The following is a 17,442-nucleotide window of genomic DNA, read 5'->3' on the forward strand; positions in this document are numbered from 1 at the left end:
CCAAATAAGAGTAATTTCCCCCTTTAAATCGGTGATGGCTAGTCATTTGACTCCATACACCATGCGTATCAAAATTTTCGTCTATCTTCCTACCGTTCAATATCAACCCTCTACAATCGGCAGATGCTAACTCCTCAGGCGTATATATACGTAAAGCCTGAGCCCTGTCTAGTAAAGACATGTGGCGCATCGAACCTCCTAACAAAAATCTAATAAAAGATCGATCGGTTAAACTAGCTACCCGATCATTTAATTCTATACTACACAACAATTCTTCACACCATACTTTATATACAGGTCTACGCATGTTGAATAACCGTACCCAATCGTTAAAAGTAGAATTACCATACCTCTGTGCAAGTAATTCCCTAATTGACCCGGCCAATTCTTCAGCTTCTAATGGTCCCCATTCTATGACCCTAGGTACTTCAACAGCTTTAGAATGAAGAGTATGCAAACCCCTTTGGTATTTTGGATAATCTATCTAAAGTCTGTCAAATCTCAGGTTCGGGTGCAAATCTTCCAAGTGCATATCAGAAAATGTTATGACTGGATGAGGTATATCTTGTTTGTAGTAGTTTTCCACCTCCTGTTGTTCCGTATTCTCAGCAGGAGCATTGCGAGCTTGGGATGAAGATTCACTCCTTTCAGTCTGCAAAACACATCAAACACAATTTTTGTGCATCCAAATATGCATTAGTGTCAGCAAAATCATCAATCAAAATAATTACAATAACATGATCAATTTATATCAAACTTAAGCTTATTTTCATATTTTCATCAAATCTACACTTTTTCAAATAAGCATATACGAAAATGTTCGCCAAGTTCATAAGCATTCAACTCAAATAACATGTCAAAATAATCATCACTAGCAATTAAACAAGTTTCAAATGGCATTATCTTTCAAAAATCAAGTTCAGGAATTTTAGACTTGAAAAAGTCCACTTTAATTCTCAAAATCATGTTTAGGCTCAAAGTTTGGATCATTTAACTACCTAAACATGTTACACTACTTAATTTAGCAACAATTCATCACAAAAATCGGTCATAACCTGTTTATATTAAAAAGCCCCAAATTGCTCAAGAACACAAACCATAGATTACTCAAAATTTGAAGTTTAAGGCTCCTAATCAAGTTAAATAGCATCAATCTAGGTTATACAAGCATAATACATAAGCAATTTAAGCATAATTACACTAAAAAGCATCAAAATCGAATTGGGTATAAAATTGCTCAAGAACACTAATTTTCGGATTAAATGGTGTTTAGGTGTAGAAATTTACCGTTTTTCTTGAGTAATTCCTTGATAGCATCCTTCTCAACATGATTTTAGTAAAAGATTTGATGATTAACGGTCAAAAATTGCGAATTTGGTGCGTGTTTTTTGGGTTTTTTTGGGTTTATTTCGCAGTTTATGTGGTGTGGGGATGTGCAACTGAGCTGTTCTTTACGTTTTTATTTTTTTTTCTGGGTTTTTGTCCCTCCGCGAGTCGCGACATTTTGCCATTGCAAACTCCGCGAGTCGCGGTGCTTCTTTTTTTTTTTAATAAACCTTAACTTATGAAACAATTAAGTAATTAATTTTAAAATTTTGTTTCCCTTGTTATTTAGGGCGAGGTCGTTTCGGATCGATGTCCTAGTCTGTCCTACGACAAAATTTTAAAATTTGTCTTTTTCAAGCGATTGTTTTAAAAGCTTAGATTTTTTAGTTTTTTTAATGTTTTTGGCATACTTTAATTCAATAAGATTAAAAATAATGATAATAAAAGTTCTCGTCCCTCCCTCGGGTAAAGCAATTTCGGTTCAAAGACCTAGTCTTCAACTTACGACGAATTTTAAAAATCATATTTTTAACTTAGCGAAATAAAGTAAATTTTTGTTTTTAAATTCACACCAACTTAAATTAAAAATACATAAAATTCAAAATTAATATTAAAAATTCACACCAAACTTAAAATTTGAAAATTCATATTATAAAATCACACCAAACTTATATTAATTTTTCAAATATTTACAATTTTAAATATATTGATTTTACAAAGTTTACAATATTAATTTAAGATTTATATATTAATTTTAAAAACATGGTAAAAATAAAATTAAAAATCTTTTTGGCTTTTATCCCACTTTAATCAATCAAATATTATCAAAAATATGCGCCCCTCTTTTCGGTAAAGTAATTTCGGTTCCAAGACCTAATTTAACTCATGACGAATTTTTGAAATATTTTGAGTTGATTGATTAAAGATATTTATACCTTAAGAATAAACGTTAAATTTCGCAGTGATGTAATAAATTTTTGAATGATATCAATAATTTCGGTCGCCAAACCTAATTTTATTCAATACCAATTTAATACTTTATATCGAACAAATTAGCGTTTATTATCAAAAGGTTAAAAATAAAAATAAAAACTGTACAGACTTACCTGTGAGATAGTATTCTTAGTTATATGATCTATCCCATTCATAAGATAGTCGGTTTAATTGGTTTTCCATGGCTACATAGGCGTAACCTCGAGCATTCAGTGTTTTTTCTTCTAAACATATGAACGGTTCGTCTCTGCATAAAGTAACAAATTCGGTATTTGAATAGGTTTGATTATTTGAACATTTACCTCCATGTGACCATTTTCCGCATTTGTGACATCTTTCAAGGTGTCATGCTCTTCTTTTTGCTGCGGATTTTGATTTTCCTTTACCAAATTGTAACTTATTATCTTCGCATCTGGATTCTTTTCTTACTCCGTCCAATCTTTCTCTGATTGCTGATACTATTTCACTCGGTAGTGTGTTATTATTACGTTTAGTGATCAAAGCGTGTAGCATTAGACCATGGTTTAGTTCACAGGCAGTCTTCATTTCCTAAAAAAAATAAAAATTCAGAATGGGGGGAGAAGACTAGTTCTTTAGTGAAATGTCCCGTTCTTATTGATTAAAAACGTTCCATATTAATTGATTTCGTTGCGAGGTTTTGACCTCTATATGAGACGTTTTTCAAAGACTGCATTCATTTTAAAACAAACCATAACCTTTATTTCATCAATAAAGGTTTAAAAAGCTTTACGTAGATTATCAAATAATGATAATCTAAAATATCCTGTTTACACACGACCATTACATAATGGTTTACAATACAAATATGTTACAACAAAATAAGTTTCTTGAATGCAGTTTTTACACAATATCATACAAGCATGGACTCCAAATCTCGTCCTTATTTAAGTATGCGACAGCGGAAGCTCTTAATAATCACCTGAGAATAAACATGCTTAAAACGTCAACAAAAATGTTGGTGAGTTATAGGTTTAACCTATATATATCAAATCATAATAATAGACTACAAGATTTCATATTTCAATACACATCCCATACATAGAGATAAAAATCATTCATATGGTGAACACCTGGTAACCGACATTAACAAGATGCATATATAAGAATATCCCCATCATTCCGGGACACCCTTCGGATATGATATAAATTTCGAAGTACTAAAGCATCTGGTACTTTGGATGGGGTTTGTTAGGCCCAATAGATCTATCTTTAGGATTCGCGTCAATTAGGGTGTCTGTTCCCTAATTCTTAGATTACCAGACTTAATAAAAAGGGGCATATTCGATTTCGATAATTGAACCATAGAATGTAGTTTCACGTACTTGTGTCTACTTTATAAATCATTTATAAAACCTGCATGTATTCTCATCCCAAAAATATTAGATTTTAAAAGTGGGACTATAACTCACTTTCACAGATTTTTACTTCATCGGGAAGTAAGACTTGGCCACTAGTTGATTCACGAACCTATAACAATATATACATATATATCAAAGTATGTTCAAAATATATTTACAACACTTTTAATATATTTTGATGTTTTAATTTTATTAAGTCAGCTGTCCTCGTTAGTAACCTACAACTAGTTGTCCACAGTTAGATGTACAGAAATAAATCGATAAATATTATCTTGAATCAATCCACGACCCAGTGTATACGTATCTCAGTATTGATCACAACTCAAACTATATATATTTTGGAATCAACCTCAACCCTGTATAGCTAACTCCAACATTCACATATAGATTGTCTATGGTTGTTCCGAAATATATATAGATGTGCCGACATGATAGGTCGAAACATTGTATACGTGTCTATGGTATCTCAAGATTACATAATATACAATACAAGTTGATTAAGTTATGGTTGGAATAGATTTGTTACCAATTTTCACGTAGCTAAAATGAGAAAAATTATCCAATCTTGTTTTACCCATAACTTCTTCATTTTAAATCCGTTTTGAGTGAATCAAATTGCTATGGTTTCATATTGAACACTATTTTATGAATCTAAACAGAAAATGTATAGGTTTATAGTCTGAAAAATAAGTTACAAGTCATTTTTGTAAAGGTAGTCATTTCAGTAGAAAGAACGACGTCTAGATGACCACTTTAGAAAACATACTTCCACTTTGAGTTTAACCATAATTTTTGGATATAGTTTCATGTTCATAATAAAAATCATTTTCTCAGAATAACAACTTTTAAATCAAAGTTTATCATAGTTTTTAATTAACTAACCCAAAACAGCCCGCGGTGTTACTACGACGGCGTAAATGTTTTACGGTGTTTTTTCGTGTTTCCAGGTTTTAAATCATTAAGTTAGGATATCATATAGATATATAACATGTTTTTAGTTGATTTTAAAAGTCAAGTTAGAAGGATTAACTTTTGTTTGCGAACAAGTTTAGAATTAACTAAACTATGTTCTAGTGATTACAAGTTTAAACCTTCGAATAAGATAGCTTTATATGTATGAATCGAATGATGTTATGAACATCATTACTACCTTAAGTTCCTTGGATAAAACTACTGAAAAAGAGAAAAATGGATCTAGCTTCAACGGATCCTTGGATGGCTCGAAGTTCTTGAAGCAGAATCATGACACGAAAACAAGTTCAAGTAAGATCATCACTTGAAATAAGATTGTTATAGTTATAGAAATTGAACCAAAGTTTGAATATGATTATTACCTTGTATTAGAATGATAACCTACTGTAAGAAATAAATATTTCTTGAGGTTGGATGATCACCTTACAAGATTGGAAGTGAGCTAGCAAACTTGAAAGTATTCTTAATTTTATGTAACTAGAACTTGTAGAATTTATGAAGAACACTTAGAACTTGAAGATAGAACTTGAGAGAGATCAATTAGATGAATAAAATTGAAGAATGAAAGTGTTTGTAGGTGTTTTTGGTCGTTGGTGTATGGATTAGATATAAAGGATATATAATTTTGTTTTCATGTAAATAAGTCATGAATGATTACTCATATTTTTGTAATTTTATGAGATATTTCATGCTAGTTGCCAAATTATGGTTCCCACATGTGTTAGGTGACTCACATGGGCTGCTAATAGCTGATCATTAGAGTGTATATACCAATAGTACATACATCTAAAAGCTATGTATTGTACGAGTACGAATACGGGTGCATACGAGTAGAATTGTTGATGAAACTGAACGAGGATGTAATTGTAAGCATTTTTGTTAAGTAGAAGTATTTTGATAAGTGTATTGAAGTCTTTCAAAAGTCTATAAATACATATTAAAACACTACATGTATATACATTTTAACTGAGTCGTTAAGTCATCGTTAGTCGTTACATGTAAGTGTTGTTTTGAAACCTTTAGGTTAACGATCTTGTAAAATGTTGCTAACCCAATGTTTATAATATCAAAAGAGATTTTAAATTATTATATTATCATGATATTATCATGTATGAATATCTCTTAATATGATATATATACATTAAATGTCTTTACAACGATAATCGTTACATATATGTCTCGTTTAAAAATCATTAAGTTAGTAGTCTTGTTTTTACATATGTAGTTCATTGTTAATATACTTAATGATATGTTTACTTATCATAGTATCATGTTAACTATATATATATATATCCATATATATGTCATCATATAGTTTTTACAAGTTTTAACGTTCGTGAATCACCGGTCAACTTGGGTGGTCAATTGTCTATATGAAACATATTTCAATTAACCAAGTCTTAACAAGTTTGATTGCTTAACATGTTGGAAACATTTAATCATGTAAATATCAATCTCAAATAATATATATAAACATGGAAAAGTTCAGGTCACTACAGTACCTACCCGTTAAATAAATTTCGTCCCGAAATTTTAAGCTGTTGAAGGTGTTGACGAATCTTCTGGAAATAGATGTGGGTATTTCTTCTTCATCTGATCGTCACGCTCCCAGGTGAACTCGGGTCCTCTACGAGCATTCCATCGAACCTTAACAATTGGTATCTTGTTTTGCTTAAGTCTTTTAACCTCACGATCCATTATTTCGACGGGTTCTTCGATGAATTGAAGTTTTTCGTTGATTTGGATTTCATCTAACGGAATAGTGAGATCTTCTTTAGCAAAACATTTCTTCAAATTCGAGACGTGGAAAGTGTTATGTACAGCCGCGAGTTGTTGAGGTAACTCAAGTCGGTAAGCTACTGGTCCGACACGATCAATAATCTTGAATGGTCCAATATACCTTGGATTTAATTTCCCTCGCTTACCAAATCGAACAATGCCTTTCCAAGGTGCAACTTTAAGCATGACCATCTCTCCAATTTCAAATTCTATATCTTTTCTTTTAATGTCAGCGTAGCTCTTTTGTCGACTTTGGGCAGTTTTCAACCGTTGTTGAATTTGGATGATCTTCTCGGTAGTTTCTTGTATAATCTCCGGACCCGTAATCTGTCTATCCCCCACTTCACTCCAACAAATCAGAGACCTGCACTTTCTACCATAAAGTGCTTCAAACGGCGCCATCTCAATGCTTGAATGGTAGCTGTTGTTGTAGGAAAATTCTGCTAACGGTAGATGTCGATCCCAACTGTTTCCGAAATCAATAACACATGCTCGTAGCATGTCTTCAAGCGTTTGTATCGTCCTTTCGCTCTGCCCATCAGTTTGTAGATGATAGCCAGTACTAATGTCTAGACGAGTTCCTAATGCTTGTTGTAATGTCTGCCAGAATCTTGAAATAAATCTGCCATCCCTATCAGAGATAATAGAGATTGGTATTCCATGTCTGGAGACGACTTCCTTCAAATACAGTCGTGCTAACTTCTCCATCTTATCATCTTCTCTTATTGGCAGGAAGTGTGCTGATTTGGTGAGACGATCAACTATTACCCAAATAGTATCAAAACCACTTGCAGTCCTTGGCAATTTAGTGATGAAATCCATGGTAATGTTTTCCCATTTCCATTCCTGGATTTCGGGTTGTTGAAGTAGACCTGATGGTTTCTGATGCTCATCTTTGACCTTAGAACACGTCAAACATTCTCCTACGTATTTAGCAACATCGGCTTTCATACCCGGCCACCAAAAATGTTTCTTGAGATCCTTGTACATCTTCCCCGTTCCAGGATGTATTGAGTATCTGGTTTTATGAGCTTCTCTAAGTACCATTTCTCTCATATCTCCAAATTTTGGTACCCTAATCCTTTCAGCCCTATACCGGGTTCCGTCTTCCTGAATATTAAGATGCTTCTCCGATCCTTTGGGTATTTCATCTTTTAAATTTCCCTCTTTTAAAACTCCTTGTTGCGCCTCCTTTATTTGAGTAGTAAGGTTATTATGAATCATTATATTCATAGATTTTACTCGAATGGGTTCTCTGTCCTTCCTGCTCAAGGCATCGGCTACCACATTTGCCTTCCCCGGGTGGTAACGAATCTCAAAGTCGTAATCATTCAATAATTCAATCCACCTACGCTGCCTCATATTCAGTTGTTTCTGATTAAATATGTGTTGAAGACTTTTGTGGTCGGTATATATAATACTTTTGACCCCATATAAGTAGTGCCTCCAAGTCTTTAATGCAAAAACAACCGCGCCTAATTCCAAATCATATGTCGTATAATTTTGTTTCGTGAATCTTCAATTGTCTAGACGCATAAGCAATCACCTTCGTTCGTTGCATTAATACACAATCGAGACCTTGCTTTGATGCGCCACAATAAATCACAAAATCATCATTCCCTTCAGGCAATGACAATATAGGTGCCGTAGTTAGCTATTTCTTCAATAACTGAAACGCTTTCTCTTGTTCATCTTTCCATTCAAATTTCTTCCCTTTATGCGTTAATGCAGTCAAGGGTTTTGCTATTCTGGAAAAGTCTTGGATGAACCTTCTGTAGTAACCAGCTAGTCCTAAAAACTGGCGTATGTGTTTCGGAGTTTTCGGGGTTTCCCACTTTTCAACAGTTTCTATCTTTGCCGGATCCACCTTAATACCTTCTTTGTTCACTATGTGACCGAGGAATTGAATTTCTTCCAACCAAAATGCACACTTTGAAAACTTAGCGTACAATTCTTCCTTCCTCAATACTTCTAACACCTTTCTCAAATGTTCACCGTGTTCTTGGTCATTCTTTGAGTAAATAAGTATGTCATCAATGAAAACAATGACAAACTTGTCAAGGTATGGTCCACACACTCGGTTCATAAGGTCCATGAACACAGCTGGTGCATTAGTTAAACCAAACGGCATGACCATAAACTCGTAATGACCGTAACGTGTTCTGAAAGCAGTATTTGGAATATCATCTTCTTTCACCAGCATTTGATGATACCCGGAACGTAAGTCAATCTTTGAATAAACAGACGAGCCTTGTAGTTGATCAAATAAGTCATCGATTCTCGGTAGTGGGTAGCGGTTCTTGATGGTAAGTTTGTTCAACTCTCGGTAGTCGATACACAACCTGAATGTACCATCTTTCTTCTTGACAAACAAAACAGGAGCTCCCCACGGTGATGTGCTTGGTCGAATGAAACCACGCTCTAAAAGTTCTTGTAATTGGCTTTGCAGTTCTTTCATCTCACTGGGTGCGAGTCTGTAAGGAGCACGAGCTATTGGTGCAGCTCCTGGTACAAGATCTATTTGAAATTCAACGGATCGATGTGGGGGTAATCCCGGTAATTCTTTCGGAAATACATCGGGAAATTCTTTTGCAATGGGAACATCATTGATGCTCTTTTCTTCAGTTTGTACTTTCTCGGCGTGTGCTAGAACAGCATAGCAACATTTTCTTATTAGTTTTTGTGCCTTCAAATTACTAATAAGATGTAGCTTCGTGTTGCCCTTTTCTCCGTACACCATTAAGGGTTTTCCTTTTTCTCGTATAATGCGAATTGCATTTTTGTAACAAACGATCTCTGCTTTCACTTCTTTCAACCAGTCCATACCGATTATCACATCAAAACTCCCTAACTCTACTGGTATCAAATCAATCTTAAATGTTTCGCTAACCAGTTTAATTTCTCGATTCCGACATATATTATCTGCTGAAATTAATTTACCATTTGCTAATTCGAGTAAAAATTTACTATCCAAAGGTGTCAATGGACAACTTAATTTAGCACAAAAATCTCTACTCATATAGCTTCTATCCGCACCCGAATCAAATAAAACGTAAGCAGATTTATTGTCAATAAGAAACGCACCCGTAACAAGCTCCGGGTCTTCCTGTGCCTCTGCCACATTAATATTGAAAACTCTTCCGCGGCCTTGTCCATTCGTGTTCTCCTGGTTCGGGCAATTTCTAATAATGTGGCCCGATTTTCCACATTTATAACAAACTACATTGGCATAACTTGCTCCGACACTACTTGCTCCGCCATTACTCGTTCCGACACCATTTGTTCCTTTCGTTCTATTAACCTCTGGTCCGTAGACCTCACACTTCGCAGCGCTATGACCATTTCTTTTACACTTGTTGCAAAATTTAGTGCAGAACCCCGAGTGATACTTTTCACACCTTTGGCATAGCTGCTTCCGATTGTTGTTGTTGTTGCGGTTATTATTGTTGTTGGGATGATTGTTGTAGTTGCTGCTGCTGTTGTTGTTGTTGTTGTTGTTGTTGTTGTTGTTGTTGTTGTTGTTGTTGTTGGCCCGTTTGTTGTAGTTGCGATTGATGTTGCGATTGTTGGGATAATTGTTGCGATTATTGTTGTAATTGCTGTTGTTGTTGTATTGGTGATTCTTATCACCGTTTTCCTCCCACTTTCTTTTGACTTGCTTCACATTGGCCTCTTCAGCAGTCTGTTCTTTAATTCTTTCTTCAATCTGGTTCACTAGTTTGTGAGCCATTCTACATGCCTGTTGTATGGAGGCGGGCTCGTGTGAACTTATATCTTCTTGGATTCTTTCCGGTAATCCTTTCACAAACGCGTCGATCTTCTCTTCCTCATCTTCGAATGCTCCCGGACACAATAGGCACAATTCTGTGAATCGTATTTCGTACGTGGTAATATCAAATCCTTGGGTTCGTAACCCTCTAAGTTCTGTCTTGAGCTTATTGACCTCGGTTCTGGGACGGTACTTCTCGTTCATCAAGTGCTTGAATGCTGACCACGGTAGTGCGTACGCATCGTCTTGTCCCACTTGCTCTAGATAGGTATTCCACCATGTTAACGCAGAACCTGTGAAGGTATGCGTAGCGTACTTCACTTTGTCCTCTTCAGTACACTTACTTATGGCAAACACCGATTCGACCTTCTCGGTCCACCATTTCAATCCGATTGGTCCTTCCGTTCCATCAAATTCCAAAGGTTTGCAGGCAGTGAATTCTTTGTAGGTGCATCCTACACGATTTCCTGTACTGCTAGATCCAAGGTTATTGTTGGTATGTAGCGCAGCCTGTACTGCAGCTATGTTTGAAGCTAGAAAAGTACGGAATTCCTCTTCATTCATATTCACGGTGTGTCGAGTAGTCGGTGCCATTTCCTTCAAAATAGTCAAATGGAACAAGTTAATCATACAGAATATTAAGAGTAGTTAATAGTATTTCGTAGCATAATATGAACTCATTTATAAAAGCTTTTTCTTCATATTAGCATTTTATAAGTTTAAATTCGGGTAGTACCTACCCGTTAAGTTCATACTTAGTAGCTAATATATAATTCAACTACTACAATTCTATATGAAAAACTGATTATAATAATATTTCGCGTTCAAACTTTTACACAATATTTTACAAACTTACAATACCGCTTATTTTACATATAGCATGAAATATAGCACACAATAAATTTGATACAAGATGGTTGTGAAGATAATTCTAGCTAGTATACAAGTCGTTCATCAAAAGCAATAAAGACACGTAATTCATACGTCCAGAAACAAGTCATGCATTCTGGTTTTACTAGGATTACTTCCCATCCTTGGTCTTGTGGAACATAACCGTTATGGCCGTTGACAAGACAGCGTGTTGTAACGTCGTCAAAGGGACGAGGGTTACGTAATGTCCAGCAGTCCCGTAACAATCTAAAAACCTCATTTCTTACCCCAATTACCGACTCCGTCACTTGTGGGAACGTTTTGTTTAATAGTTGTAGCCCGATGTTCTTGTTCTCACTTTGGTGAGAAGCGAACATTACTAATCCGTAAGCATAACATGCTTCTTTATGTTGCATGTTAGCCGCTTTTTCTAAATCACGAAGTCCAATATTCGGATATATTGAGTCAAAATAATTTCTTAACCCATTGCGTAAAATAGCATTTGGGTTCCCCGCAATATATGCGTCAAAGTAAACACATCGTAACTTATGGATTTCCCAATGTGATATCCCCCATCTTTCGAACGAAAGCCTTTTATAAACCAAGGCATTCTTGGAACGTTCTTCGAATGTCTTACAAACTGATCTCGCCTTAAATAGTTGTGCCGAAGAATTCTGACCGACTCTAGACAATATTTCATCAATCATGTCTCCGGGTAGGTCTCTTAAAATATTGGGTTGTCTATCCATTTTGTGTTTTTATACTGTAAAATAGACAAGAGTTAGATTCATAAAAAAAAATACTTATTAATACAAGCAATTTTTACATATATCATAAAGCATAAGCACACTATATTACATATATTACACCACACGAATACAACTATCTTATTCCGACTCGCTTGTTTCTTCTTCTTCGGTTTTGGTTCGTTTTGCCAAGTTTCTAGGGATATATGATGTTCCCCTAATACGAGCCGTTGTTTTCCACATTGGTTTAGAAAAACCTGGTGGTTTAGAGGTTCCCTGGTCATTGTTACAACTTAAGGACTTCGGAGGTTGATGATACATATAAAGTTCATCGGGGTTGGCATTAGATTTCTCTATTTTTATGCCCTTTCCCTTATTATTTTCTTTTACCTTTTTAAATTCAGTTGGGGTAATTTCCATAACATCATCGGAATTCTCGTCGGAATCCGATTCATCGGAGAATTGGTAATCCTCCCAATATTTTGCTTCCTTGGCGGAAACACCATTGACCATAATTAACCTTGGTCGGTTGGTTGAGGATTTTCTTTTACTTATTCGTTTTATTATTTCCCTCACCGGTTCTATTTCTTCATCCGGTTCCGATTCTTCTTCCGGTTCCGATTCTTCTTCCGATTCCGACTCTTCTTTCGGTTCCTCATCGGGAACTTGTGAATCAGTCCACGAATCATTCCAATTTACATTTGACCCTTCATTATTATTAGGTGAGTCAATGGGACTTGTTCTAGAGGTAGACATCTATCACATAATATCAAACGCATTAAGAGATTAATATATCACATAATATTCACATGTTAAAAATATATAGTTTCCAACAAAATTTGTTAAGCAATCATTTTTCAAGTAAACACGGTCGAAGTCCAGACTCACTAATGCATCCTAACAAACTCGATAAGACACACTAATGCAAAATTCTGGTTCTCTAAGACCAACGCTCGGATACCAACTGAAATGTCCCGTTCTTATTGATTAAAAACGTTCCATATTAATTGATTTCGTTGCGAGGTTTTGACCTCTATATGAGACATTTTTCAAAGACTGCATTCATTTTAAAACAAACCATAACCTTTATTTCATCAATAAAGGTTTAAAAAGCTTTACGTAGATTATCAAATAATGATAATCTAAAATATCCTGTTTACACACGACCATTACATAATGGTTTACAATACAAATATGTTACAACAAAATAAGTTTATTGAATGCAGTTTTTACACAATATCATACAAGCATGGACTCCAAATCTCGTCCTTATTTAAGTATGCGACAGCGGAAGCTCTTAATAATCACCTGAGAATAAACATGCTTAAAACGTCAACAAAAATGTTGGTGAGTTATAGGTTTAACCTATATATATCAAATCATAATAATAGACCACAAGATTTCATATTTCAATACACATCCCATACATAGAGATAAAAATCATTCATATGGTGAACACCTGGTAACCGACATTAACAAGATGCATATATAAGAATATCCCCATCATTCCGGGACACCCTTCGGATATGATATAAATTTCGAAGTACTAAAGCATCCGGTGAAGGTATTTCGTATGCCCGAGAGACATATTAAATTAACGTGGCTGACGTGTTATGATCCAAGTCGGGTCATACCCAATAACAAACTTACCGACACCTTATTGGTATTTGATTTTAACGATTGGTTCGTTGATCAAATACGCGACACTTGAACTTTAAGAAAAATGGTTTTCTTAAATATTACTTGATGTGTATATATATAAATTATGGAATAATTTATATAACAAGAGTTTAAATTATTTATAGGTTAAATAATTTATTTTGTTATGTTACATTTTATAAAGTTTTGGTTTTATAAAAATATATGTACATAACAAATATATAAATATGGAAGTATTATAAAGAGTTTTATAAAATCTAATCCTTTATTTTATAAAACTTATTTTATAACACAAATGTGGAAGTGGCATGGGAATGAGAAACACATGCTCTAGTCTTAGATTCCTTGACCCATGCTTTCCCATTTCCATATACAAGCAACATGACTCTTTGAGAAACATATTCATGCATTCATACTTCAAAAATCTGCACAAAAAACCTCTATATTCAGCTGCTACTGCCGTGGGTATTTGGGAGCTTCAAGGGGTTCAAAATTTGATTTTTGCAAGTTTGATTCAAGTGTTAACAAATCCTAACCAAAGTACAAGGTGTTGGTACAAAGTTTGGGGTATAACTACTTGAGGTTTCATAGTTTTGGAGCTCCTTTCATCATCATCTTCATCATCATCTATCAACAAGCTAGGAGAAGGTATAAACACTTTTCTTACTTGTAGTTTGTAAGTATGTTTCACAACTTGATCCTAATTGGGATTTAACTTTAATTGGTTAAAGATTAACATGTTCTAAAATGGTAATTACATGCTTCCGCTTTTAATTGATTCTTAAATGGTTTTAAGTATAATGGAACTTGTTAAATCCCAACAATGGTATCTAGAGCCGAAGTTGTTGAAATATGCTTCGAGATGGTTATTAAACTCACTATATATTTTGCATTTTATGTACATGCATGAAAGTAAAATGCAAAAATTATAAATTTTGGGTGGGTTTATGGTTAGGCCGAATTCTTGGACACCCAAAATGGGTTTTGGGTTGTTCCATTTTGGTCATATTTGTTGTACGTTAAAGTTCACAATCAAGCCTTGACCTTGTGTTTGAATGGTTGCATGTTTGGTTGAATTAATCTATTCATTTGGTATGTAATATTAATTCATTCATGTGGTTGTAATATTCATGTAATTTGGTTTGTAATAATTGTTCTTTTGGTTATGTAATTTATTTTATATTTGGCATGTAAAATAGATTAGGTTGTATTTCATTTTCTAGACAAAATGTATTAGGATATATTTTGTAAAATGATGAAGATGATGAAGACTTGAAGAACACAAGAAGAAGCATTTGGATGCAAGATTAAGTGGGAGATTTAAAATCTCCTACTTTGTGTTATTACCCTTAACCGGTGGCATTTGTTTTCGGCTAAACAAATGTCTACCAAAAATGGCTTGATTGTGAACATATGATTTTGCATGCGTGGTTGTTTTGTATGATTATGTGGATTGTATGTTTGTATGCTACAAGTTAATCACACAAGTTAACAACAATCTAAAATGGCAATTTAAATTGGTTAAAATTGACATTATTAACGACATGCAAAACGTCAATTTAAATGGTTAAATTAAAAACGGCTAAAAGGACATTAATAATCGGTTATTAAGAACATGATAAGGATCATACATATAAAATGGTTTATATCAAAGTAATAAAATTGGCTTTATTACATAACATGAAAATGGATTTTCAAATAAACCATACACTAAATGCATGTTGGTGTATGGTGCAAATGTTTTCTCAAACTAGAATTAATGAAAACTTAAAATCCCTTATTAACAAGGCAAACAAGTTAAACGCCATCCTTTTGTGGAAACACTTAGACGTATTAGGAAACTCTTGATGGGATAAAGGTCACCTAACCGTCATGAGCGAACTAATATGAATAAGGTACACTTCGCATACATGTGGGATAAAGGTCACCTAACCACTTGTATGTTAAGTCTACAAGTCTATACAAGTAGGACGACTTGATTTGGGAATCATGAACTTAGGGTCACCGAAGCATGAAGAACAAATAGGCGTTGATGGGATAAATATGCCATACAAAAGGATTGCATGATCCCATAACTTAGAAGTTGCAAAAGGATTGCAATTGTCATATAATGACTACCTAGCTAAATCAAATAACGGGATAAAGGTCACCTAACCGAAATTTGATTTACCGTTGGATTCTAATATTTAATAAGTCAATTAAAATTTAAAAGGGTATTGAATGTTAAATTAAAAATCAATACTTAAACGAACTTTGTTAATTTTGTAGATGGCCGCCAATAACAACAACAACATTCCAAACGCACCACTTAACCTAAACCACCTATCATTAAGGTCTCTCTTAGAGAAAGACAAACTCAACCATACAAACTTTATGGATTGGTTCCGCAATCTTCGGATTGTCCTCAAACAAGAAGATAAAATGTATGTGCTTGAGGACCCCATTCCCGATCAACCGGATGAGAATGATGTGGAGGCAATGGCCTCTTACGATAAGTATTGCCACGACTCCCTTCAAGTCTCATGCTTAATGCTTGGGACTATGATACCCGAACTCCAAAAGGATTTCGAGCACCATAGTGCATACGACATGATAATGCAATTGAAGGAGATGTTCCTCCAACAAGCGTGTGTCGAGCGCTTCGAAACGGTTCGGGCGCTACATGCTTGTCGTATGGACGATACCCAATCGGTTTCATCTTATGTACTCAAGATGAAAAGCCTTATCGATCGTGCTAACCGACTTAACCTAAACATATCCAATGAGTTAGCCACCGATCTTATCCTTAACTCCCTATCAAAAAGGTTTGATCAATTTGTAATTAATTACAATATGAATGGGATGGATAAGAGCATAGGTGAGCTTCACGGTATGCTTAGAACGGCGGAAACTAGCATGGGTAAAAGGGCTTTACCCGTGTTAGCAATCGATCAAGGTGGGTCCAAAGGTAACACCTCTAAGCCAAAGGTGGCTAAGAGAAAAGGACCCGCGCATCAAGGCAAATGGAAAGGGAAGATGGTTACCCCAAACATCAACAAGGCTAAGAAGCAAAAGGTAGCCGAGAAGGCAAACCCCAAGGAAGACCCATGTTTCGGTTGCGGTGAGATGGGTCATTGGAAACGAAACTGTCCGGTTTATCTCAAGGAGTTGTAGGACAAGAGGGATGCAGGGCAAACCTCAGGTAATATATATATGGTATATATAGAGCTTAGTATTACTTCTTCTAATACATGGGTATTAGACACGGGATGTGGAACTCATATTTGCAATTCTTTGCAGGGGTTCAAAAGAAGTGATCGTATGGCGGGAACATCAAATCTCTATATGGGCAATGGTGCAAAGGTGCATGTTAAAGCTCAAGGAGAATTTGTTTTGAAGCTTCCAAGTGGATTGGAGCTTATTTTAGAAAATGTTTTGTATGCTCCGGATTTGTGTAGAAACATTATTTCTATTTCTCGCTTAAAACAATGTGGTTACGTTGTTAATTTTATTGATGATGATATTCATATTTCTAAAAATAATGTATTCTATTTCAAGGCTTCGCCTTCAAATGGAATTTATGAATTGGTTCATGATGACGCATCATCGAGCTCTATATACCACACTAGCACCAAGAAACTCAAAAGGGATTTGAGTGATTCCTATTTATGGCATTGTCGCCTTGGTCACATAAACAAGAACCGAATGCATACACTTCAAAGGAATGGACTTTTGAAATCAAATGAAATGAATTCGTTTGATGTATGCGAATCTTGTTTACAAGGCAAGATGACTAAAGCACCTTTCAAAGGGACTTATGAAAGGGCTAAAGATTTATTGGGATTAATACATTCGGATGTATGTGGACCCTTTAAACCCATGACTAGGAATGGTGAAAGATACTTTGTTACTTTCATTGATGACTTTAGTCGTTTCGGATATGTCTACTTATTAAGACACAAGGACGAAA

Source organism: Rutidosis leptorrhynchoides, chromosome 4 (assembly GCF_046630445.1).
Source record: "Rutidosis leptorrhynchoides isolate AG116_Rl617_1_P2 chromosome 4, CSIRO_AGI_Rlap_v1, whole genome shotgun sequence".
NCBI classification, from domain to species: domain Eukaryota; kingdom Viridiplantae; phylum Streptophyta; class Magnoliopsida; order Asterales; family Asteraceae; genus Rutidosis; species Rutidosis leptorrhynchoides.